The 24,533-nt window shown below is 43.9% G+C and overlaps 1 long non-coding RNA gene and 1 other non-coding gene across 3 annotated transcripts in view; one reads left to right on the top strand and one right to left on the bottom strand.

The window, feature by feature from the left end:
• LOC123367381 overlaps positions 1–24,533 on the top strand; it is a 138,722-nt gene that overhangs the window by 100,592 nt on the left and 13,597 nt on the right. The window contains exon 2 of one of the 2 annotated variants that reach the window (XR_006578431.1): positions 22,826–22,874. This is a non-coding gene — a long non-coding RNA (uncharacterized LOC123367381). Of the gene's footprint in view, positions 1–17,916; positions 18,025–22,825; positions 22,875–24,533 lie in introns of those variants that run through there. The other variant, XR_006578429.1, reaches the window with a different exon arrangement.
• On the bottom strand, positions 2,363–2,444 carry TRNAS-CGA. Its single transcript has one exon. It is a non-coding gene; the product is annotated as a tRNA-Ser (tRNA).

The raw sequence follows: 24,533 nt of genomic DNA, 5'->3' as shown, positions 1-24,533 counted from the left end.
TAGGATTGGTTGTACATTGGAGTCTCCTCGCTGTCGATAGCCCCCTGCTCGGCCAATCAGCACTGAGACTCTGAGGGGCGGGAGGCTGAGGGATCTCACCAGATGTGCCAAAGGATGGCCCAGGTCACCATCAGAGGAGATCACTCTCAGATCCAGCCCCACCTCTTGGTGAGGACCTCCCGCAATGAAAGCAACCTCCCTCCCCCGCCCACACTCCACACACCCCTCCTTGGTAGAGGGAGGGAAGCAGGGGAAAGGGGGAAAAGAAGCAAGAGAAGAGGCGAAAGGAGGGAGGAAAGAGGAAAAGGGAAACCAAAAAGGACAAACCCCAATGTCCCCAGGGATTCCAGCCATCAAATCCTAGGTAGGAAATCAAATTCTGGCACCTGAAGCCAGTGTTTCCTGGGCCTAGAATGCTGCCTGCGCCAGGTGGATCAGACTGAACAGGTTCCAAACCTCTCTCAGCCTCTTACCTTGTCAAAGGGAAGTTTGTTTTCGGCACAGTCAGTGGCAGGAAAGGAGAAAACTCCACCGAGGTTCCTCTTCATGCTCACAGCTGTGAATCCTAATTCTCTCTCAGCCCCCGAGGAGAGACCTCACGAAGGAGACTTGCAGCAGCAAAGACAGGGGCGGGTCTCAAAGACTGGCCTGGCCCTGCACCTCGGTCCTGCCCGGATGATGTCAGAGTCTCTTTCTCTGTGAGGTCACCCCCTCCCCACCGCCTTTGCCCAATAGGCCGAGTTCCTGCAAAAGGCCTTTGTGATGTCACTGCCACACCCACCCCTCCCCTCAAAGCTGATGTCCTGCCCCTGGCCAGCCTCATTGGGTGTTTGAGTTGTTTCTCCTGGATCACCGCACTCAATGACTGTTCAGTCTGTGGATGGAGCCGCTACACAATAAAACATCAGTTTTTCATAAATTAGTAGCCTTAAGGCCAGAAGGGACCATTAGAGCATCTAATCTGACTCCCTGCATATCCCAGCCCATCTGTGTATCACAATAGCTTCTTTTTGACTAAAGCACCTTCCCAAAGGCCTCTAGTCTTCATTGGAAGACATCAAGAGATGCAGAATCCATCACTTCTCTTGGCAGCTTGTTCCAGTGATGAATCACCCTCCCTCTTACAAATCTCTGCCTTGTTCCAATGAGAATTTTTCTGATTTCTGCTTCCAGCCATTGGTTCTTGTTATGCCTTTCTTTGCAGTCCACAGTCCAGCTAGGTCTCTCCTGCATCCATGTGGGCTCTGGCTGTTTTCTCTCCCCAGTCCAGACGCCCCCTCTTTCCAGCCAAGCATCCGATATCATCTTCCCACAAGCCTCTGTCCTTTGTCTTCTGTCCCAGAGAAACTGGCTGCCTGGGTCTCCTCTCTCTCTTTAGCGCGAGGGGAGGGGGAGAGCTGAGATTTCAGGCTGCTGTGTTATGGCGGGATTGCTGCTATTATTTGACAGAACCTGAGAATTCAATGGCACAAACAGGGGAACGGGGCAGAGATACAGCGTCAGGGAGTGAACTGGAGAAAATACAGGAAGAATTTCTAGCAAGGGTGATGTGTAACTAACCAGAATGAAGAATATTCTCTGCCCCCTCGTCTAACTCTGGGCCTGACTCTCTCCCGTGCTGAGGCCCCTTGCCCTGTCTCTAGCCATGTCTGGGGGCTTCATGCCCCGGTAGAGCCCCGAAGGTAAAGGTGTGATGTAGCCTCAGCCCCAACAAGACTCAGGCCCATGTCACTTTCATCCTGGGTTTCAGATGAGTGACCCCTAGAAGTTGGGGGGCCACCGGTGCCTAGACCATGGCCCGGCCACAGAGGCCCCGCCCCTGCTCATCCTCTTCCCCCGAGGCCCCGCCCACTTGCTGTTCACTGCCCTCCGCCCCCTCCCCCAGACCTCCTACCTGCCCCTCACTCTTCCCCCAAGATGCCACTCACCTGCTGCTTGCTCCTCCCCTAAGGGGGGCTACCAGGGGGCCATGGGGCCAGGCACCCATCACTTTTTCCTACCTTAGATGAGCGGGGGGGTCCCCTGGGGAAGGAGGCGGAGCAGGGGCAGGAAGAGGCAGAGAGAGGGAGGGGGCTCGGGGGAAAAGGCCCAGCGGGGGTGGGGCGCAGGCCTTGGGGGAAGAGGCGGAGTGGGGATGGGAGGAGGCAGCGCAGGTCATCGGGTTAAGAGGCAGAGCGGAAAGGGGTGCAGGTTGGGCCCCCACTTCTCTGGAGCTTCGCTTCCAGCACTCGAAAGATGACAATGGGCCCACGGAGGGGTGACTTGCCCCACATCCCCAGTGTTCCCCCTGCATGGGCGGCCGTTTGGGGGAGACTCAGCCACCCCTGGCCTCTTAGACTGCCTGTGGCTAAAACACTGGCCTTGCTGTGAGCAGGATTTGAACCTGCGCAGGGAAACCCTCTTGGATTTCGAGTCCAACACCTTAGCCACTCGGCCATCACAGCTGTGAGCAAAGCAGGCCCCTAAGGCCAGAGAAATGCCCAGGCCTGACGTCATCTGAACTGCAGAATTCAAACAGCAAACCTGGCTCCCAAAGCACCAGGGGGAATTTGGGGCTCTCGTTCCTTCGCCGTGTGGTTAAGCACCAAACCAGCACCCTCCTGTGGGGTCTGTCATTGTTCCTCTCCACACTGTAACAATCGAGACAGGGAGAGGTGACCTGACCTGACCAAGTTCAGACAGTGAGGTAGAATCCAGCTCTGCCCCCCACCAGCTCCAGGCTCTATCCGCCAATGGACTGACTTTCTCGCTGGATTAAACTGTTTGTATTGGACTCTTTTCTCTGTGTATAAACCGGACTAAGCCACGATTGGACTGTCCGACAGGAGAATGGGCCATGGCTCCCTTCCCCTGGACCCTGGATTTCTCACCACTTCAGAGAAACTTGTTAGTGGAAAAATGAATCACATTCAAATGACTACAGATTATGAACCATTTGCTGTTGCCTTGGAACATGGCCCCACCCAGCCTTTTCCCCTGAGTCAGGAATGATAATTTATTGGTTCACTCTGATTTGTTTCAGTTTTATGTTAGTATCTATTGCCACTAATTGGTCAGAGCCCGTCACTTCCGGAAGTCCGAAACGTTTCCCCCCTAGCTCCCTTCTCGGTACCTTTGATTTTCTTCAGTCTCCTTCAGAGCACTGGTTTTCTTGGCACCAATAACCAAGACCTTTCCCCCACACCTCAAACACAGTCTTCTCTAAAAGAACATGACGGAAACAGCAATTAACAGAAAATTATTTTTAATAACCAACTAGACAGTTAGGGGATGAAACTGGGAGGGGGGCTTGGGTGAGGCTGGAAGGAAAGGACTTATTACAATTTTGGGAATGAGAGCCTTCTTGTACTTGAACACTCTGCAGGGGTGGAGTGACAGTTTTCACGGCCCCTGGCGCCCCTCCTTTTTGGCACTTTGGGTGAGGGGGGTATGGGACTTTGTGGTGGGGGAGAGCGGTTGCAGATACACTGCAGGGGGGCTCTGTCCTCCTGCCTGCGGTCCTGCAGAACATCCACAAGGCACTGGAGCATGTCCGTTTGCTCCCTCATTAGTCCAAGCAGCGTTTGATTCGCCTGCTGGTCTTCCTGCCGCCACCTGTCCTCCCGTTCGCTGTGTGAGCGCTGGTACTGCGACATGTTCTTCCTCCACTGGCTCTGCTGGGCCGCCTCGGCTCGGGAGCAGCCCATAAGTTCAGCGAACATCTCATCCCGTGTCCTTTTCTTTCGCCGCCTAATCTGCGCCAGCCTCTGTGAGGGGGATGCTGTGGCAGGCTGGGAGACAGTTGCAGCTGTGTGATGGGAAAAAGGAAGTGAATTCCTTACAAAGATACATTTTTGCGAACAATGAACATAGTCTAGTCTGTCTCTGTGAACAAGACCATGCACAGCACCTATCTCACGCGCACTCAGGACAAATTCGAATTTTCAGCGTTCGCATTCATTGCCTGTGGTCTTGCACTGGAGATCAGACAAGCGGGGCAGGACAGCAGAATCCGTGGAGCGGGCAGGCATGGTAAGCCGTAGACTTTTGGCTGCTTAAAACTTACTGTATAGCAGTGCCCTCCTGCTGAAGGCAATCCGGAAAGCATAAACTCTGCCCCTGTTCCACCCCCTCGCGGCTGTCCCCGGGAAAGATCCCTGTATGCTGCCCCTCTGCAGCCTCCACCACGTGGCTGTAAACCGACGCTTATTGTTATGCAAAGGAACAGTGAAGCATTCCCAATACTAACATTACCCTAATTCACCTAATTCAATGCAGGAGTCGCCGAGCGAGATCACCCTGAGGAGGATCAGTGACAGAGATAGAGAGCACATGCTGCGTGAAAGCCAGCACAAACCAGGGGCCTATGCTGCCATGCTCGTGGAGGCAATGCTCCCAGAGTACCTGATGATAGCTTGGCGCGGAAAAGTGTCCTACCACGGAGCACCCAATAAGGCAACTCTCCCCAGGAACCTCATGCGGAGGCTTTTCGATTACCTGCAGGAGAGCTTCGTGGAGATCTCCCAAGAGGATTTCTGTTCTATCCCCATGTATATTGACCTTCTTTTCAACTAGTAACTATTCCTGCTCCATTAAAAATAAATGTTTACATGTTTAAAGCACGTACCGAGTGATCCTTCCCCTGATTCAGGGTCCGTGTTAATGGGTGGGGAGGGTTGGTAGGGGATCTCAGTGAGGGTGATGAACAGATCCTGGCTGTTGGGGAAATCAGCGTTGTAAGCGCTGTCGACTGCCTCGTCGTCCTCATTTGCTTCCTCATCTTCCCCATCCACGAACATCTCCGAGGAACCGGCCGTCGACACTATCCCATCGTCAGAGTCCACGGTCAGTGGTGGGGTACTGGTGGCGGCCGCACCTAGAATTGAATGAAGTGCCTCGTAGAAGCAGCATGTCTGGGGCTGGGCTCCAGAGCGTCCGTTTGCTGCTTTGATCTTTTGGTAGCCTTGTCTCAGGTCCTTGATTTTCACACGGCACTGCGTTGTATCCCGGCTGTATCCTCTGTCTGCCATGGCTTTGGAGACCTTTTCGTAGGTCTTTGCATTCCATTTTTTGGAGCGCAGCTCCGAAAGCACAGACTCATTGCCCCACAAGCGATCAGATCCAAGACTTCCCGGTCAGTCCATGCTGGAGGCTTCATCACATGACATTATCTTTAATTAAAGATTAATCTTTAATTCCTGGAGACTCCAGGACAATCCTGGAGACTTGGCAACACTATTTCCTGAGACTAGATCTTTGGCTATTCATTATTTGTGGCATGTCATTGAGCATCCAGATCACATGGTGTTGAGTCTGCACCCAGATGAGATGACTAAACATCAGAGTTAGGCAAATAACAGATTTTTTCATTTCACTGGTAATGCTGAAAAACGGAGGCAGAGGAAGTCATTTTGGGTCAAACAGAAAATGATTTTTTTTTAAACATTTTCTGCAAATTGAAAAATTGTCAAATTGTTTTTGTTTCATTTGACAAAATGTCTTGTTTCAATTTTGAGTGCTTTTGGGGTTTTAAAATTTTTAAAAATAAATGTAAAGGAAATGTTGACACCCAACATTGGTCTGAATCACAATAAATACACACATGAAGCACTTTGTCCATATTTTGGACAAACCTCTTTATTGTATCTTGTGATTTGTTTTAACATCATGGGCCTGATTCAATGGAGTTATGTCATGATAGAACTAGAGTAACTTAGTTCTGAGGAGTCCTGTGGCAACTTATAGAGTAACAGACATATTGGAGCATAAGCTAGACGCATGCTGTGACGTTATTGATACAAATTGGGACCTTATAGAACATGGGTTGCAACCAAGGTCCTGTAGTGGCACCAAATCTTAGGTAAAGGGGGTCATCTAAGGTGTCTAAGACCAGATTATGGGTTGCTGGTTATAATTATGCTGTCTGTATCATTTTTAGTTGAAGTTATAAATGTTGGCTCTGTGCTGTCTGTATTTCAAGTTGGTGCTGTGCTTCTGGGGGAAGCATCCCAGACAAGCTGGTGTTAGCTCTGCTTAGCCTGCTTGATGGCCCATTAAGGACCATCAGCTACACAATTGACCCATGGAGAGAAGGCAGACACGCCTTGTGACTCAGCAAGGTATGCAGAGACTTGTCCATGTGACTGCAGACTCCATTTTGCGGTGTTTTTCCACAGTGAGAACAAAGAGGTTCTTAGACCTGGAAAAGCCTATATAAGGCTGATGCATCATCTCCATCTTGTCTTCAATCCTGCTTCTGACCTCTGGAGGGACTTTGCTACAAACTGAAGCTCTACACAAGGGACTGAATGACCCATCCCAGCGGGGGATGTATTCCAGAGACTTGATTTGAACCTGCAATTTACTCCATCACTGCTGCAAGCCTGAACTAAGAACTTTGCCATTACTGTATGTAATTGATTCCATTTAACCAATTCTACCTCTCATCTGTACCTTTTTCCCTTTGTAAATAAACCTTTAGATTTTAGATTCTAAAGGATTGGCAACAGCGTGATTTGTGGGTAAGATCTGATGTGTATATTGACCTGGGTCTGGGGCTTGGTCCTTTGGGATCGAGAGAACCTTTTCCTTTTATTGGGGTGTTGGTTTTCATAACCATTTATCCCCAGGACGAGTGCACTGGTGGTGATACTGGGAGACTGGAGTGTCTAAGGAAATTGCTTGTGTGACTTGTGGTTAGCCAGTGGGGTGAGACCAAAGTCCTTTTTGTCTGGCTGGTTTGGTTTGCCGTAGAGGTGGAAAAACCCCAGCCTAGGGCTGTGACTGCCCTGTTTGAGCAATTGGTCCTGATTTGGCACTCTCAGTTGGGTCTCGCCAGAACCGCACCGTCACACATGCGTCTAACGAAGTGGGTATTGTGATAGACCCAGGCCAGTTGGGAACAGCAGAGTAGTAGAATGGAGATATACTGGCCACTGGATAAGCAGTTTTCTGTTCCCTGAGTGACCAGAGCAGGGGCTGCTCCAGGCTAATGAGAACACCTGACTCCAATTAACCTGCTAAGAGTCAGGTGAGGCTGTTAAGCACCTGGCTCTAATTAAAGCCCCTCTGGTGCTATAGAAGGGCTCACTCCAGTCAGGCCAGGGGGAAGCCAGAGGAGAGGAAGTGCGTGTGAGGAACTGGGAGCAAGAGATGTGCAAGAAGCTGAGAGTGAGTTGGCATTCTGCTGAGGACTGAGGTGTACAAGCATTATCAGGCACCAGGAGAAAGGTCCTGTGGTGAGGATAAAGATGGTGTTGGGAGGAGGCCATGGGGAAAGTAGCCCAGGGAGTTGTAGCTGTTGTGCAACTGTACCAGGAGGCACTATAGACAGCTGCAATCCACAGGGCCCTGGGCTGGAACCCGGAGTAGAGGGTGTTGTCAGAGTTGTACCGGTATGGTGCTCTGCTTTCTCCTTGTTGATATCACTCGGCTGCGTGCGTGAGTTCCCTCTGTGTGCTGCCCCAGCTCTGCAGATAGCTGACACAGCAGACCCAACGAGAACCCCCAATAACCACAGAGTCCAGTAAGATGCAAAGTCACGTCGGCTAGGTTTATTGTGACCTCGGACACAATTGCAGTTCCCTGTAGGTTTCTTAGCCTAATTCAGGGCATACTACGAGAAAGTGCCTCTTGGCAATGGACCCGGCTCAGTGGCGGGACTTTCCACTCCTCCTTCGGCCGAACAAAGACACCGCCCCAAGGATGCATTCTTATACACAGATACAAACAAGTTACACGTCACACCTGACGTATTGAGGTGCAACCCCTCTACGTAGCAAGGTACAATCCCTCTACGTATTAAGGTGCCGCCTTCTACCTTGTACATGTTGGTTCAATCAAAACAACTCTATCCATCATTTTACCCTTTTGCCCCTGTCATTGGGATTGGCCAGTCTGTTCTTTGTTATCTGTGTGGAATGTGCAAGTATGTGAATGTTCTGATATCTAGTGTTCAGTACCTTTTAGGTACGTATCTTCTTGCAGCATCAGCCCTTTCCTTGCCAGCTTCTGTGAGCAGGGCCTGCCTCTGCCTCACAGCTTAACTTTGCTTTATGTTAGCAAAGTCTTGATCATTACTTTAGTTTAGGCCTCAGGCCTCATACCAGGCCTCTGATACCAAGGTTTATATCTTAGGGCCTCCTCTTACTACATTCCCCCACTTTTTGTCTTTTTATGGGGAGGATGTTTACCCATCATCCTGGAAAAGCATAATGCATGGACTAAAGATAACCCAGTGGGCTAAACACTGTTATGTGGTTACCTTATTTTACCATCCATACACTCATGCCCCATCTGTCTGTTTAGTCTGCACATTCCCTCGTACGACTATTAGACAGACTTTATTATTCAATTATTTTAGTCCCTTATGTTGGGCCTGGGAATGTTAGGCCCGGGACCATGACTGAGGAATGTAATATTATGATTGCGCTTTAGAGGCACTCCCAAATAATTAATCTATATGAATTATATGGATATGGCATATATATTTGTAGTGTGTATGGGCATATATGTATAGTATAAATGTGTACATATGACCACCTTATATCCAAGCATAACCATGTTTTTCTAGTCTGCTGGTGTACTTTGGCCCTTTTACTTTTGTGACACAGAAAGAAACACACTCTTATTAGGGCAATTCAAGTGACTATCTCTCTCATTATTAGTAGTAGGCTGAGTGTTTTGAAATACTGGGATAGGGATTGTGATAGTGTGTCCCACACTGCTATGTATATGAGAAGTAAAACTGAAATTTGGAGTAGTGACACTACCACTGAGGCCTTTATATATAAATATATAGTAATTAGTTACTACATGTACTGTCCATTCATGGTATAGGTTATCCTTAAGGCTGGTTGTCACCCTCTGGTCAGCTTTACTGGGCAGGAAACAGAAGTGGGTAGCTTCTCTGTTCCATTGTTTGATGTAGATCCAGTTGTTTTTTTATGGATGCTGTCTTCCAGATAACCTACTGAATGGACAGTAACCAATTTATGAAATATTGCTGTGTCAGGATTTAATATTGGTACCCAGACACTGAACAAGATTGTTTTGAATAACATGTGCCTCAGTTAGGATGCAGTGTTACTGACCCAAATTATGACTGGTACTAACAGGCAATTTGTTTACCCAATTTGTAGTTACTATGTAACTTAGTTTCTTTACCAATTTGTTTTTTCCTTGTCTTCATGTTGTTTGCTGCTATTCATTTGTTGATTTTTACCTGTGTGTTGATTAAAAAATTTAGCAAGGTTATACATATTGTACATCAATCATACAATACAGCAATAATACAGTAATACAATAATAATACAGTAGTACAGCAATCATACAGTTGTTTTTACACAGTAACCAAGTTGAAATTAAATGACAGTTTTTCTGGTCCAGCTAATGGTTTTTAGCTGATTGTTAAATTAATTGTCCATATATTGTAGATAGAGGTGTACTTGACCAGTCTCTTATTTATAAAACACTTCATTTTTCTTTTCTTGATGCTTGGGGGTTTCTTCACTGTATACAGATATGAACTGGTGTCTTCAGGGTGTGATATTTTCTGGTGTCTTTGGTCTGTGGGATGCAACTTAAACAACTTTTGTTAGTTAACATAGTAAAGTTTTTTTTGTTTTGTTTGCTTTTCAGTAACCCAAACTTAATACACAGTTTTAACTTAGTTTCTTTACAATGTAATAAGAACAATGTAATAGGGACCAAGTCTTTTATAACACAAGCTGTACTTTTGCAATTGTTGTATAGACATTCATTTTCATTTGGGGTGCATTACTAATATTTAATACTAAATGTAATGCTTAATGGCTACAATAAATGTTCACAATCTTCCATAAGAAGGTATATTGCTTTCCCTTGCTGAACACTTTGTTTCAGCAAAAGAGTTAGTAATATAATTTTAACTAGCTTTTTAGAGTTAATTTGCTTGTGATACCAATTTCACTCTTGTTAACTGTTTAGAAGCACAAACCTTAACAACCATTGCTTCCCATTAACATAACATAACAAAAGAAAAGCATATAAAACTAAACCAACTATAAAATTAAACCAAAATAAATTTTAAATACAAATACATGCAAATACTTTGAGGGTATTTGAGGGTATACTTTCAAGATGCTTTGCCATGTTTGGGAGCCAAAGGTGGAAACCTGTTGAAAATGTTAAAACCTGTTAAAATTGTTTGGTTAGCTTTATGCATAAATTGTTATTTTAAAACATTTTGGTTATGACATTCTTATAACTATATTTAAAAGTGCAAACAAGTTTATAAAAAGCCCAAACAAGAAATTGACATTTTGTTAGTATTATCTTTACCTTAATGTTGAGGTTTCCCCTTACATTTTTTCTTTGAATAACAATTAAAAAAAAACTTAAAAAACAAAACTGTGATTGATAAAAGAGAATTCTTTTTGTTTGCAATTGCATTATTTGTTGAGGCAGAAATATATGTACATATATTTGTAACTGAAACCTTTTTGAACTTTGCACAAAAAAATGGTGTTAATAATATGATTATACCCAAACCATGATCTTAAAATACTGTGGTACCACATTTTATATATATTTTTAAAAGGGTATAAAATTGACTTTTGTTGCAACAAAATAAAAATAATTTTAAAAAATAGTCACGTGACACACACAACATAGACATAAGACACACACATGACATACAGGACAAACTTACAATTAAAAACAAATGGCGCCAAAATTCTATTCATAACTATACAAAATAACACAACCAAAAGTAAAAAGTAAAAAGGGTTAAACATTTGAATAAACAAGTTATTACCTTATTTAAAACTTGTAGCATAAATTTGATAAAAAATATATTAATATTTGCCAAATGTATTGTATTAATTTGGTAACCAGGAATTTTGCATTACTTTATATTTAACATTATTTTAAAACTTTGCTATATGGAAATAAGAAAAGCCCATGTTTCCAATATTAGTTAGTACTTAGAATTATAAGCAGAGAGTGCTTTTCTGTTGCTTGGCAACCATATCTTCAAGAAAGTTAGGAATAATTCCAGATGTTGCATTCCTGAAGGGTTAAAATAATTAATTTACTGGATTTAAAGTTTTTATCTTGTTGATTTTTTGTTTCTTGTTTTGTTCTGTTTTCAATTGCTTTATTTTTTGGAGGTTTCTGTAAAAACTATAACTTTTAACTTTTAAAACAATAAGAGAGCCAAAGTGAGGAGAGGCGGAGGGGGGGAAGGGGGGGAAGGAGGTGGGTGAAGAGCAACCTAGCTCTTCCTAGGAAGGTAGCGAGACCTGAGCCAAGAGAGATTAACTCTATCAAGGTATTTGAAAGTACAGGCAGCAGCAGCAAGTTTAGCAAACTGATGAAACATATAAAAGACAAAACTTAATTGATATGTACAAATATTTGAGAAAGAAGGTTATACTTTCAGATATGAGCGCGGAGTGTGGTTCCATGGGTCAAAGCAATTGGGAACCTGCACAGTTGGGAATTGTGCCCCTGGTTTTTATCCTGGCTGTGAGAGGAGGTTGGGGGTAGTTACCTGCTCTTGTAAAACCTGAATTTGTTCCCCCAGTGTCTGTTGCTTTTGTGTGCATGCCAAATGGATAGTGGGAGTGCCCTTTTTTGCTGCAGTTAACTGTTTTTGGGCAGCTCCATGTATTAATGCATCAATTGTAGGTGTTAACCCACTTAATTTCAGTTTTTTACTTTGAAATTCTTTTTTATTTACTTCCCTGCGATCGAGTCGCAGCTCCTGTGTGCTAAAGTGCTCTGTGAACTGTTCCATTTTTTCCTTCATTTGATTTACCAATTTAGTGAGAGTATTGTTTGCTACTTCTATACACTTACTTGTCCCGTTCTGACAGGCACCAGTCTAGGTTCCGGTTTAAGTTTAACTGGAACCTGACTTTTATCATAAGGTGATGGTTGCAATGCAGTGGACCCCATTTCATCTTTTAATTTTACTAGGGCCACCTTTTTCCACTTCTGTCCCCATTCTTCAGGCACAGTGTAGCTACCTGAAGCCTGCTGTTTACCACCAATATTTATAACAGGGGACGGCACATGTATTTTTTGTAAGTTCCTTACAGCTGTTTCCAGTGTTTCACTCTGTTCCTGTACTGGTTGTCTCTGGGCTGCTTGCCACCCTGCAAGGGGGGTGGGATCATTCCAGGGCTGTGTAGCTTCTTTTGATTCGTTTAACTCTTTCTTTGTTACTGTTACTTGCTTGGCCAGCATGCCACCATGCTGTTTAAGCCATTTCACTGCCATAGACAGGAGTTGCAAAATTCTTGCTTTTTTACTTTTATTACTATTTCTTAGAGCCTCGGTCTGTACCATCGCTCTACATATGCCAGTCCATGTTTCCCCACTCTCTTTTTTAAATTCATAAGGACCCCCTTTACTGGCAATCCAGCGGGTCCAGGAGTTATCAAACTCCGTGGGGCTCAAAAGGGAGGGGGTCAGGGGGTTCCCTAGCACGAGGTTTGCTGCCATGTTGGATTGCGATTCTTACCACGGCAGGTTCGCTTACTCACCAGATCAGCGGTCGGGGTCACCAGTGTTGTCAGAGTGGTACCGGTATGGTGCTCTGCTCTCTCCTTGTTGATATCACTCGGCTGCGTGCGTGAGTTCCCTCTGTGTGCTGCCCCAGCTCTGCGCAGATAGCTGACACAGCAGACCCGACGAGAACCCCCAATAACCACAGAGTCCAGTAAGATGCAAAGCCACGTCGGCTAGCTTTATTGCGACCTCGGACACAATGGCAGTTCCCTGTAGGTTTCTTAGCCTAATTCAGGGCATACTACGAGAAAGTGCCTCTTGGCAATGGACCCGGCTCAGTGGCGGGACTTTCCACTCCTCCTTCGGCCGGACAAAGACACCGCCCCAAGGATGCATTCTTATACACAGATACAAACAAGTTACACATCACACCTGACGTATTGAGGTGCAACCCCTCTATGTAGCAAGGTGCCGCCTTCTACCTTGTACATGTTGGTTCGATCAAAACAACTCTATCCATCATTTTACCCTTTTGCCCCTGTCATTGGGATTGGCCAGCCTGTTCTTTGTTATCTGTGTGGAATGTGCAAGTATGTGAATGTTCTGATATCTAGTGTTCAGTACCTTTTAGGTATGTATCTTCTTGCAGCATCAGCCCTTTCCTTGCCAGCTTCTGTGAGCAGGGCCTGCCTCTGCCTCACAGCTTAACTTTGCTTTATGTTAGCAAAGTCTTGATCATTACTTTAGTTTAGGCCTCAGGCCTCATACCAGGCCTCTGATACCAAGGTTTATATCTTAGGGCCTCCTCTTACTACAGAGGGCGGCCCTGGGTTCCCCTCAAGCCTCTCAACTCCTGATCAAACCCAGGAGGAATTGACCTGGACTGTGGCTTCTACCAGAGAGGAAGGTCTCTGGGCTGTTTCCTGACCCACAGGGTGAATCTATGAGATAAGCAAATCTGCCAATAAGTGCAGGACCCACCAAGGTAGAGGAGGAACTTTGTCACAGTATTTATCCACGAAAGCTTATGCTCCAATATGTCTGTTAGTTTATAAGGTGCCACAGGATTCTTTGTGGATTTTTACAGATCCAGACTAACATGGCTACCCCTCTGATACTTAGTTCTGAAGCTGCTCTAGCTTGTGCTGGAAACCAGGGGCTTTCTGATTTGAGATTCAAAGGTGGGAGGGATAGCTCTGTGGTTGGAACATTGGCCTGCTAAACCCAGGGTTGTGAGCTCAATCCTTGAGGGGGCCCCTTAGGGATCTGGGGCAAAAATCAGTACTTGGTCCTCCTAGTGAAGGCAGGGGGCTGGACTCAATGACCTTTCAAGGTCCTTTCCAGTTCTAGGAGATAGGATATCTCCATTAATTTATTTTTATTTTTAACCACAATGTAAATTAATACTACCTTTACTCACTCAGTCCAGATGTGTGCCAACCTCAGCTCACCTGGACTGGTGAATCTGACCCATGGGCTGTACCACAGTCTGTGTTGATTGTCCCCAATCCTGAAAACACGAGCACACATGCTTGATTTAAACATGGGAGCAACTCCGTTGAAGACAATGGACCTACTTCCAGGAATAAAGTTAAATTTGTGCATAATTGTGTTTGCAGGATCAGGGCTTTAGATGTTGATAATGCTTGTTTAAAGTACAATTCTTAATTTGAGAGTAAGCTTTTAGTTCATTTAAAAATCCCATATCAAAAAATGTTCTGCTTGATTACAGTTGGCTATTCATTGATTTAGCTTTTAAAGAATAACAAATGGAAACATACGGTGGGCATGGCTTTCTAAATCCAGATCACAAATGGCATTTAAATGATCTCTTGGATTCTGATGGTGGTTCAAGAGATGAAATTTAAAATGGCTGTGGAGAGACTGAACTATAAACAGACATTGACCAGACAATGACTTTCCTTGGCCAGTGAATCAGCAAAGCTGAGAGTAAACCCAGCTGCCAGTATGTTTATTTGTGTGAAAACAACAACAAGAACAAATGTTATTGGCTGTTAATAAGTGAATACTTAACAGCTTCCCATTTGGCATGATAATAGTGGTGGCTAACGAATCAGGCGGGCAGGATTCCAAGCTATGACATTAGCTGACCCAGCATGGTGCAAATGGGAGAGTTAGAGCAGTGCCTAGCTTACAACGCTGCACACCTTCCTACTTAAAGCTTTGGTGCAGAATAAAGCAGGTTTGGCTTTAATTGTCTGGGAGAGGTTTTCATTTAATCTATTACCTTCTGTTACAATCCACTTTTTTTCCTCCTCATATTCAGATAGGGATTCTTGGATAATTAACTTTATAGCAGAACTTAGCCTGTATAAAAGTTTTTCTTGTAGGACTATCACTGCAGATGTTGGGCCAGGTATTCAGCTGGTGTAAATTCAGTGTAGGTCCATTGAAGCTACACTGGTTTATGCCAGCTAATGATTTGATCCCAATTATTACTCTCGATAAATGAAAATTCTTCGGTTCTGGATTTCCTTGCAAAATTGCTAACAGTGATGAGTGCCATGCTCTGAAGACAGCTAATGAGGGACTAAGGGATAGATGTAATCATGCACAAGGCTTCCTATGTATAGCGCTGATAAAATAGAAACATAGAAATCAAAACCTTATTTCCCCATCAAAAATTCTGAACAAGAAAAATTTCATCTGAAATTTTTCATTTTTTTTTTGTAAAACCCAATGACATTTCCTTTGGTCCGAGTCAACTCAAAATGTTAATTTCATTTAGTTTCAAAGTGAAATGCTGGTTTCAATTTTCACAATCTGAAAAATGTTGGCACTTTGAAAAATGAAACTGTCTCTTCAACTCTATCCATTCAAAAAGTTGCACAGTGGTAAAAAGAAAAATGATGAAAAGAAAGATACGCATCATGACCTCATTCCCAAACTTTAAACATAATGAATATTAAGAATTTAAGGATGTCTATACTGGGTCAGACCAATGGTCCATCTAGCCCAGTATCCTGTCTTCTGACAGTGGCCAATGCCAGATGCTTCAGTGGGACTAAACGGAACAGGGCAATTATTAAGTGATACACCCCTGTCATCCAGTCCCAGCTTCCGGCAGTCAGAGATTTAGGGACACCCAGAGGACTGGGTTGCATCCCTGACCATCTTGGCTAATAAGTAATCATTGCATTTAATGGCATCATTAATAATCATTGAATTTAATGGCAAAAAAGGGAAGGGAACAAAAATTTGAAAAGTTTTTGGTTGTCCGAATCTGAAATTTCAGTTCAAAACTAAACAATTTTTGTTTCTTTTTTTAAATTTACCAAAGAAAAAGGGGGGAAAAGTAACTGAAAACCTTTTCCTCCTGAAAAGTTCAATTTTTCACAAAACCCCATTTTACAATGGTAGAAAATTTCAGCTGAAAAATTTCAACCAGCTCTGTTTCTTAATCTGTGCATCATGCACCTGCTGTAAACCATGGGAGTTTAACACAGGAGGATGTACTAGAGGATTAGGTACTCTGTGGTTGAATGAGATGTGGAGTCCCTGAACAATGATTTGCTCTGTTGTGGGGTCTCTCTCCTAAGTTCACTGCAGTTTCTCCATAACAGGGGCTGGCTTTATTTTTCTGGGTCAGATTATCCACTACTCCTCTTATATGTATAATAAGTAAAGTACAATAAGGTAGCTGGATCCTAAACACACCAGTTTGCCCAGGCACTGTCCCACTTTGCCTCTTAAACTCTCAAGAGCACATTGTTTCTTTCAGTGTCTACTGAGTGTCTTTGGGTGGTTAACTTCACACTAGAGTCACCTCCATCTGTTTAGAACCTCAGAAAAATCCCATCTAGTATGAAGGATGGGCAAGACTTTAGCCTGCTTGTTTTATGTGAACCAGATTATTTACCCTGAATTCGCACCATTGATTTAGATGTCTGTGCTGTTAGCTGCTGAAGTGCAAAGTTACAACAAGGGCCAGCGCTTGCTACAGGTCTGAATTTGGCCCAGAATCCTGAATGTAGGGGCTGGCAGGTTAGAGAAGAAGGAATTGCTTTTCAAATGTTTTGTTTTAAACTATGAGTATTCTCCACAGGTAAGTCTGCAGATACATTCTGTTACTGATTTGGAATCAGATTTGGAATCTGAAGCAATTGTCTTTGTTTTAAAACTGTTCATTTAACCTTTAAAGGCTATCAAAGCTTTGTTATTACAAAGAGGCTGTCAGCAACAGAATTTACTTGAAACAACAACTGAGGATTTGACAAGGGTGGCAGAGATGTTGATAAAAACTAATCTGATCTGGGTCAGTATCACATTAAGAAACTGGGTGACATTTGTTGGTTCTTGTACGTTAAACAAAGCTGTAGGGACATATAATATCCTGAAGGACTGTGTTTGGGAATAAAGGATGCGCGTTGACTGTGTACTGTGAATGTTTCTCTCAAGTGGAAATGTGTGTTGATGCCTACTTCTGACCGGCAAATTGCTTTAAGCTTGATCTTTTTTCTCCCTCTAAAATATTTATATTCATATCCTTACGCACGGTGTATGTTTTTAATAGTATCAGATTTTAGAGCCATCTCCTCGGTGCATCAGTCAATGAACAAATGGAAGCACCAACAAATGAGCAAGAAAATGTAACTCCTGGTGCAGCAAGTAGTGTGTTTTGGCTTGTAAATTATCATGAGCTAAATGTCAATGCTGGTTTATGCCATCCCAAGTTAATGAAATTTCAGTGGAGTGTTGGTCGACACAGCATTTGGCCTGATCTGACTTCAGTGGCAGTCAGAAGCTTTTATGTTCACGTCAATTATAGCATGATAAGGATCATAATGACCCCGAAATTTCCACTGAACAATCAGAGCTAGATTCAGAAAGGCTCTTACATAGGTGCATAAGGGTTGGGGGTGTATACTGGGAGCCTGTGCACCCTGGTTCACCTCTGGCAGAAGAGCAGTACCTGTTCTGGGGAGAGCACTGGGACAGCTCTCTCCATACACCCCTGAAGTTGCACACGGCCCCAGAGGAGGTTGTGCGGAGGTAGAGCCGTGTCCCTTCCCGTGTTCTGGCTCATGTGACTGGCATGTAGTGGGGAGTGTGTTGTGCTCCATGAAGGGGTAGCCATAGGTGCCTACCTCCTGCACCCTGTGGAGCTCTGGGAGGCATTCTGAGCCACTCTCACTGCCGGCCTGTGCCTCCTTGACAGATAGAAGGCCCTCGTTATTATAGTATCAAAGCTCCTAAGTATCATAAAAGAATTCAGAAATCCATCACACAGACATTTCCTACTCAGGGGACTTTTTGAATCTGACTGGGATTGGATTTAGAATTTGGATTGTGTGGAATTATGGGATCCCAGTGGGATGTTTGTTACAATCTTCTGCATGAACTTTAGAATATTATTGCAAAGCTCTGTATTATTATTATTATTATTATTATTATTATTATTATTTATTTTTGTATTCCAGTAGCACGTAGAGGCCACCAATTAAGGATCAGGACTCCACTGTATGAGGCACTTGTACAAACAGATGAGAACATTTCCTACCTGAAAAAGAGATGACAATCTACATAAGAGTATGGATTTATTTTCCCCCAGGATCCTCCTCCTTTTTCTTTTTCTAGCATAGCAAGTCATCTTTAAATGGCTTAGCAGTTTCACACTGTTTTGAAATAATTTTACAATTTTCTGTACAACAATGGATGTTAATGGCCGGACTTTGGGACATCATTTACTGTTCTCACTCAATAATTCCCCCGCCTTCCCCTGTAGGTATGAGTGGCATACACAACAAAATAACAAAGGTAACACAAGATGATTAACAGTGAGTACTTGCTATAAAGAGGATGATAATGGGTAAACTTATTTTGCCTATTTGACCACACATGTGAACATCATGGGCTAAATCCTCAAGTGAGACAGATCCTGGGCATAGTGGAGACTGGTGTGGCCTCCAGCATAATTTAGGGGAGCCTTGGGGCTGCTTTAAATTGTAGTAGCCTCCTACACTATGCTGGTATGGATCTCCACCATTCAAAGTGTTTCTGTCACATGTTCTCTTGCTCCCAGCATGCACCAGAACTGTAGAAGAAAGACTAGCATGAGGGGAGCTGCGTGGAGGCAAACTGTCAGTCTTTCCATCAGGGCCGGCTCCAGACCCCAGGGCGGCAGGTGGCTCCGGCAGACTTTCCGCAGTCAACGGAAGCCCTGGGACCAGCGCACCCTCCACAGGCACATCTGCAAGAGGTCCCCCAGAGCCGCGGGACTGGCGACCGGCATAGCGCCCCCTGCGGCATGCCGCCCTGCTTGGGGCGGCCAAATTCCTAGAGCCGCCCCTGCTTTCCATTCACAGAGTTCCTCTAAAGTCATCTCTCACACAAGATGCTATTTACCCACTGCTAGAAGAAGCAGGGATTTGACCCTCCAGCCCTACAGATCTGAGGGGAATTCCTGATTGCAAAGAGACATGAACATAAAAGCCTTGTGCTTCCACAGAGATTCCTGGGGCCCTCCAGCTCTGCCCCAGCTCTCCGTCAGTGCTACTTTAGTGAACCCATGTGGTCAGGGACTCCTCACTTGATGACTGATCCTGGTACCCTGTTTAAGGGAAATTCCCCAGGGCTCAGCCACAAAATATTTCTTCGGAATTTCTTGTCCAGTTGGTGAGGGCATGATGCATATCTTCTCCAGAGCTTTCCCCTTCATGCCACCCTCAGCCCTCATGCTCCTTCCCTGGCCCCCTCCATGGAGCCACAGATCATGTGCTACAGAAACATCTGACTTGCCTTCTGCAGGAGGGATGAGATCCGCTCACACAGTATCCCCATCACACCTGCATATAGAGAGTCTGGACCAGATTCTCAAAGATATTTAGGCAGCTAACTCTCCTTGATATTAATGTGAGTTAGCCACCTAAATAACCTGGAATATCTGGGCCTCCGTTCCTGTCAATGTAACTGCGGGAAAGCGTTTCTCTGTGTCTCATCTCTGGATATCCCCGTCTGCTCTTCCTCCTAGTTACAGTTCCTGATCCTCACCTTAGTTTAGATTGCTGAGAGCGGGCACCTCCCGCAGAAGCCATGTCTGCAGTAGGAAAAGCTTTATGGTTTAAAATAAGTTAAATAACATGAGGTGAATCATGATTTTGGCTTTATAGATTCATAGAATCATAAACTCTAGGATTGGAAGGGACTTCGAGAGGTCATCGAGTCCAGTCCCCTGCCCTCATGGCAGGACCAAATACTGTCTAGACCATCCCTGATAGACATTTTTCTACCCCACTCTTAAATATCTCCAGAGATGAAGATTCCACAACCTCCCTAGGCAATTTATTCCAATGTTTAACCACCCTGACAGTTAGGAACTTTTTCCTAATGTCCAACCTAAACCTCCCTTGCTGAAGTTTAAGCCCATTGCTTCTTGCTCTATCCTTAGAGGCTAAGGTGAACAAGTTTTCTCCCACCTCCTTATGACACCCTATTAGATACCTGAAAACTGCTATCATGTCCCCTCTCAGGCTTCTCTTTTCCAAACTAAACAAACCCAATTCTTTCTGTGCCTGTATGATTGGGATGATAAAACTTCACAAGAGTATTGTGAAAATAAGCATTTGGAGAGAGCAGTGAGGCACTTGGATAAAAGGTCTTCTATTCATGCAAAATACAGTCTCAATATTTTCCGTGGATTATATATGAATATAAAATGTGTGGTGAGCAAAATGCATTAAAAATGCTGCTGATTTTGATGATGCCCAGTGGGAGTTTGGGTTTGATTATGGCAGAACTTTGCCATTAGCCATAAATACGTAGAAATCTGGTTCAAAAGCATTGATGTTTTATAAATGTATGTATTTTTTTTGTTTTCAAAAGTAGCGTAGTTGTAGCAATTGCAATGATCAAAGTCTTTTGCTTCCATTCCAATATGCTAGTCCAGTGGTTTTCAAGCTGTGGTCCACAGCCCCCTGGCCGTCTGCAGACTATGCTAAGGGGTCCGTGAAAGGTCGTCATTATGGTAGAACAGTGTTTTTTCAACCTGTGGTTCTGGTGGTCGAATCCTAATTCAATCCCTGTTCTGTCAGCACCCAGGACAGTGTAGCTACACACTGTGTGCTTCATTCAGGGCAGATTGCAAGGTGCTGATCTAGGTCACAGAAACTAGGCAATATCTGGCACGATTGGGCCCACTGAGTTGCACCTGGGGAATCACAGCAAGTTATGATATACTGTCATATTCTAGATGCTCTGTGCACTGTAGATATGTGCTCCTGCTATATTAATGCCCCCTTAGAATCCTTTTGCTCCCACAGTATTCAGGTGGTGACAGCTGCAAAGTACCAAACTAATGACATAGTCACAAGCTTGCCATGACTCATTTATCCTTATGCAAGCTGGACTTTGTGCAAGTGCTGACCGAAAGGATGTTTAAGAACTTCTAGAGAAGTATTTATATAGGGCAACATTTTGAAATATGGCATGTATTTGAACACAGTATTTATGGAGGTGATAGTGAGCAGCTCTTAAAAAGCTGCTGTATTTATAATCCCCTTATTTTATGACTAGAAAAATAAAGTACAGTATTTATAACGAAGCCTATGAGCTTTCCAGAGAGATTTATACTTGTACATATTTTTTTGGAAATTTACAAGTTTGGTTGATAAAAGTAATGTATGTAATATATTGAGACTTTAACTGGAAACTGTGACATTTTTTATTAAGAAACTGTAGTAGAATGACACCCAATCAATATGGCATATATTACATGGATTTAAAAACTGGCTAAACAATAAGTCTAAAAATGTAATTGTAAATGAGTAATCATCAGCAAAGGGGGTGTATTTCTACTGGCATTCCGTGGGGATCAGTTCTTGGTTCTATGCTATTTAATGTTTTTATCAATGACCTGCAAGGAAATATAAAATCATCACTGATAAAGTTTGCAGGTGGCACAAAAATTGGGGGAGTGGTAAATAATGAAGAGGACAGGTCATTGATAACATGATATCCTGGGACAGAGATGACTACGATGATATTGCACACAGCAATTTGCAGACTGTAATATTTACCAAGCAAAAATCATATTTGAGTGCATTAACACCTTGGAAAATCCCCCATGTAGAAATGGAGCTTGCTGAAGCATTGCTGATCACTCATTAAACTTGCAAGTTATGCAACCACATTTGCCAATCCAGGATTTAGACTTGCTTCCCATGTGCAAAGCCATAAAAACAAAAACCCAGAACTCAAGTCAGCGCTAGCTGAACGCTCACCCACTGAAGCGACGGGGAGAATCCATTAATTATTGATCAGAAGGCATTAGAGATTAGCTGATGTGAGTGTAATGAATAACAGTAGGAGATCTGCAGACACAGTATACTGGAATTTGTAAATGAGGATGTAAGCAGTGTCTGAATGAACTCTCCCCTGACAGCAGTGATGCACTGGGGGAAAAGACTTCAGGAGCAGAGCACATTTGCACGGACAAACCTACTCTGCCTAGGTTTTCAGTAGGCAGACCTGCTTTGCCAAGGTGATCAGTTTTGGCTGGTGTTGGGTTACAATTCGCTGAAGGTGTGACTTTAAACTGGTTTAGTTAAAGGCTGTGTGGACACACTCATGTTTAGACCAGGCAAATTTTGGTTTAGGTTATAGGTTTAAACTGAAATAAGTGTCCACACAAGGGTCGGCACTTGTGCTGACTGCTACATCATGTAGGACTTTAAAAAAATGTTATCCACTATACAGTATTTTCTCTCTCTAGCTTTTATAAATCACTGCTGTGTGTGGTTAAAATGTGGCCTTCCACAGGCTTCCTTGAAAAACTGAGGGGAGTGGAGCAGGGACAGGAAGAGGCAGGGGGAGGGGGCAGGATGGGGTGGGAAGAGATGGGGTGGGACAAGGCAGGGCAGGAGTGTGGATTTGGGGTGAGGGGGAGAGCCTGGGGCAGAGCAGGGGTCAAGCAACCCAGGGAATTTGGGAAGTTGGCGCCTCCGTCTCCCCCACTTCTGGCTGACATAGCTATGCCAACAGGCGCCTGTGGTGTAGATCTGCTCTTATATTTTCTTTGTAGAACAGTGACCAGAGGCCCTGACCCTGCAGACACCGATCTGCACTGCTGTGCATTGTCCCCTGGAAATCAACAGTAATTCCGGTGCCCAGGCTACAGAGACTTAGGCACACACTGAGCTTTCTTCTCAAGGTGTTGTCCCGTTGAAGTCGTGGCGCTCAGCGGGGTTACAGTAAACTGCCTGTTAGGGATTGGGGTCAAAGTAATTAATTAGAGGGCTTATAATGAATGCTGACCTTGAGAGCCATATGCAATGAAACAAAGCTCTTGATAGGCTTTCATTTACTTATCTAGTTCTTTCCCTTTGTTTTCAAGGTGAACTCCAAGGAGAAATTAGTAAATTATGACCTCCTCTGATGCAATGGTTTGTGTGGAGTTGCATGCTAGACTGTGTCTACTCTGGCGACTGAACAACAAAACTGTTGTCATTCAGAGGTGTTAACCCTCTTTCCCCCCGAAAGACAAACGTTTTGCCACAACAAGTGCCAGTGTGAACAGCACGTTGTTGGCAGGAGAGAGCGAACGCTACTCATTGGGAGTGGAAATATTTTGTCAGCCAAAGAGCTACCAAACAGCAGCTACGCTGCCCAACTTTTAGCGACAGGGCTTTGCCGACAGTCATGTCGCTAAAAGCTGCGTAGTGTAGACAAAGCCCTAGTGAGTACTGTAGGCTTAATTCACCTGTAGGGATATGGCAGGACACCCCAGGATCTGCGAATAAATTTAAAGTCTGGGATTTTCAAAAGCACCCAAGGCAGTTAGGTGCTCACGTGCCACTGAATGTCAATGAAACTTGGGTCCCTTAAAACCTGGAAAATCCAAGCTCAGATCACAGCACCTAGCACAATGTTGATAAGTTGAGTACACCAGGTCCGGGCCTGCTAGGGACTCCATCACACCAGGGAAGCCTTCGGCTTGGGAGATCCAACTGCATTTTAGTCTAGACATCAAAGGGGCCCACAAAGTAGCAGAAAATCCAGTCTTCTGCCTCAGCCACATCATTATTAATTATTGTTATAAAAATGCTAGAATGTGTTGCCCAAGTTGTAATCTTCGGTATAAGGTGTACAGCTGGGCTGGGGTGGGGTTCTTTCTTTTCTTTTCTTTTTTTTTGAGGGGGGGATTGTAAATTCACTGAAATATGTTTTTCAGGGCACTGAAACTATTTGCAAATTTGGGCTGAATTTACTGAATAATTTCAATGGAAAACACTTAAGAATTCAGAAATGGTAAAATGGTTTGTTTAAAAAATGTGAATTCAAATCAATGTTTCATTTCAAAAGTGTCAATCTGAATTGATATTTTGTTTCAAAATAGCTATTCAAATTGATATTCAAAACAGTTTGTTCAACCAAACAGTTTTGTTTTTTTCATTCCTCATTTTGTGAAGGAAAAAACAAACTGAAACACCAAACATTGGGGGGCGGGGGGCGGGCAATGGTCAATTTGGCCCCTGAACAGAAAAATCAACAATTCACTGAGTTACACAGCTGCTAACAGCTCTTATTCTGTTAACAAGAAAAATAGAAAAACAAGCCATATCTTCAAATTGTTAGTAAAGTATGAGTGATTTTAAGGTCTAGTTTTTCATTCTTTCCACATGTATAACTCCCAGAGTAGTTAATAGGAGTTTGGAATGCACAAAAAAATGGAAAAAAATTCAGTAACAAGTGAGTAGAGAAAAACATATTCCACCCATCAAAATAGTAATGCTTTTAAAATAATTTTAAGAGCCCGACCCCACACAGGATTACACATGTGAATAATGCTCTTCCTGTGCATAAAGATTTGCAAACTTGGGCATATCTAACACATTTCTGACATGTAACCTTAGGGGAAACATATACAATACTGGGAACATATACAATAATACGTGTGAATACTTTTGTGCTTATAATGAAAACTGTATCTGTAGGCACCTGGACAGGAGCAGGGCATTATAGCTATTTGTGTCTGGTTTGCTTTTTCTTCTTTCCTTGGGGAGATTGCGGGCAGAAATTGGTAAGTTAGCTTTTTCCTCATC

Source organism: Mauremys mutica, chromosome 3 (assembly GCF_020497125.1).
Source record: "Mauremys mutica isolate MM-2020 ecotype Southern chromosome 3, ASM2049712v1, whole genome shotgun sequence".
Classification (NCBI taxonomy): Eukaryota; Metazoa; Chordata; order Testudines; family Geoemydidae; genus Mauremys; species Mauremys mutica.
Note: the sequence above shows the minus strand (reverse complement) of the source record. Positions and strands in the feature narration are given on the sequence as shown.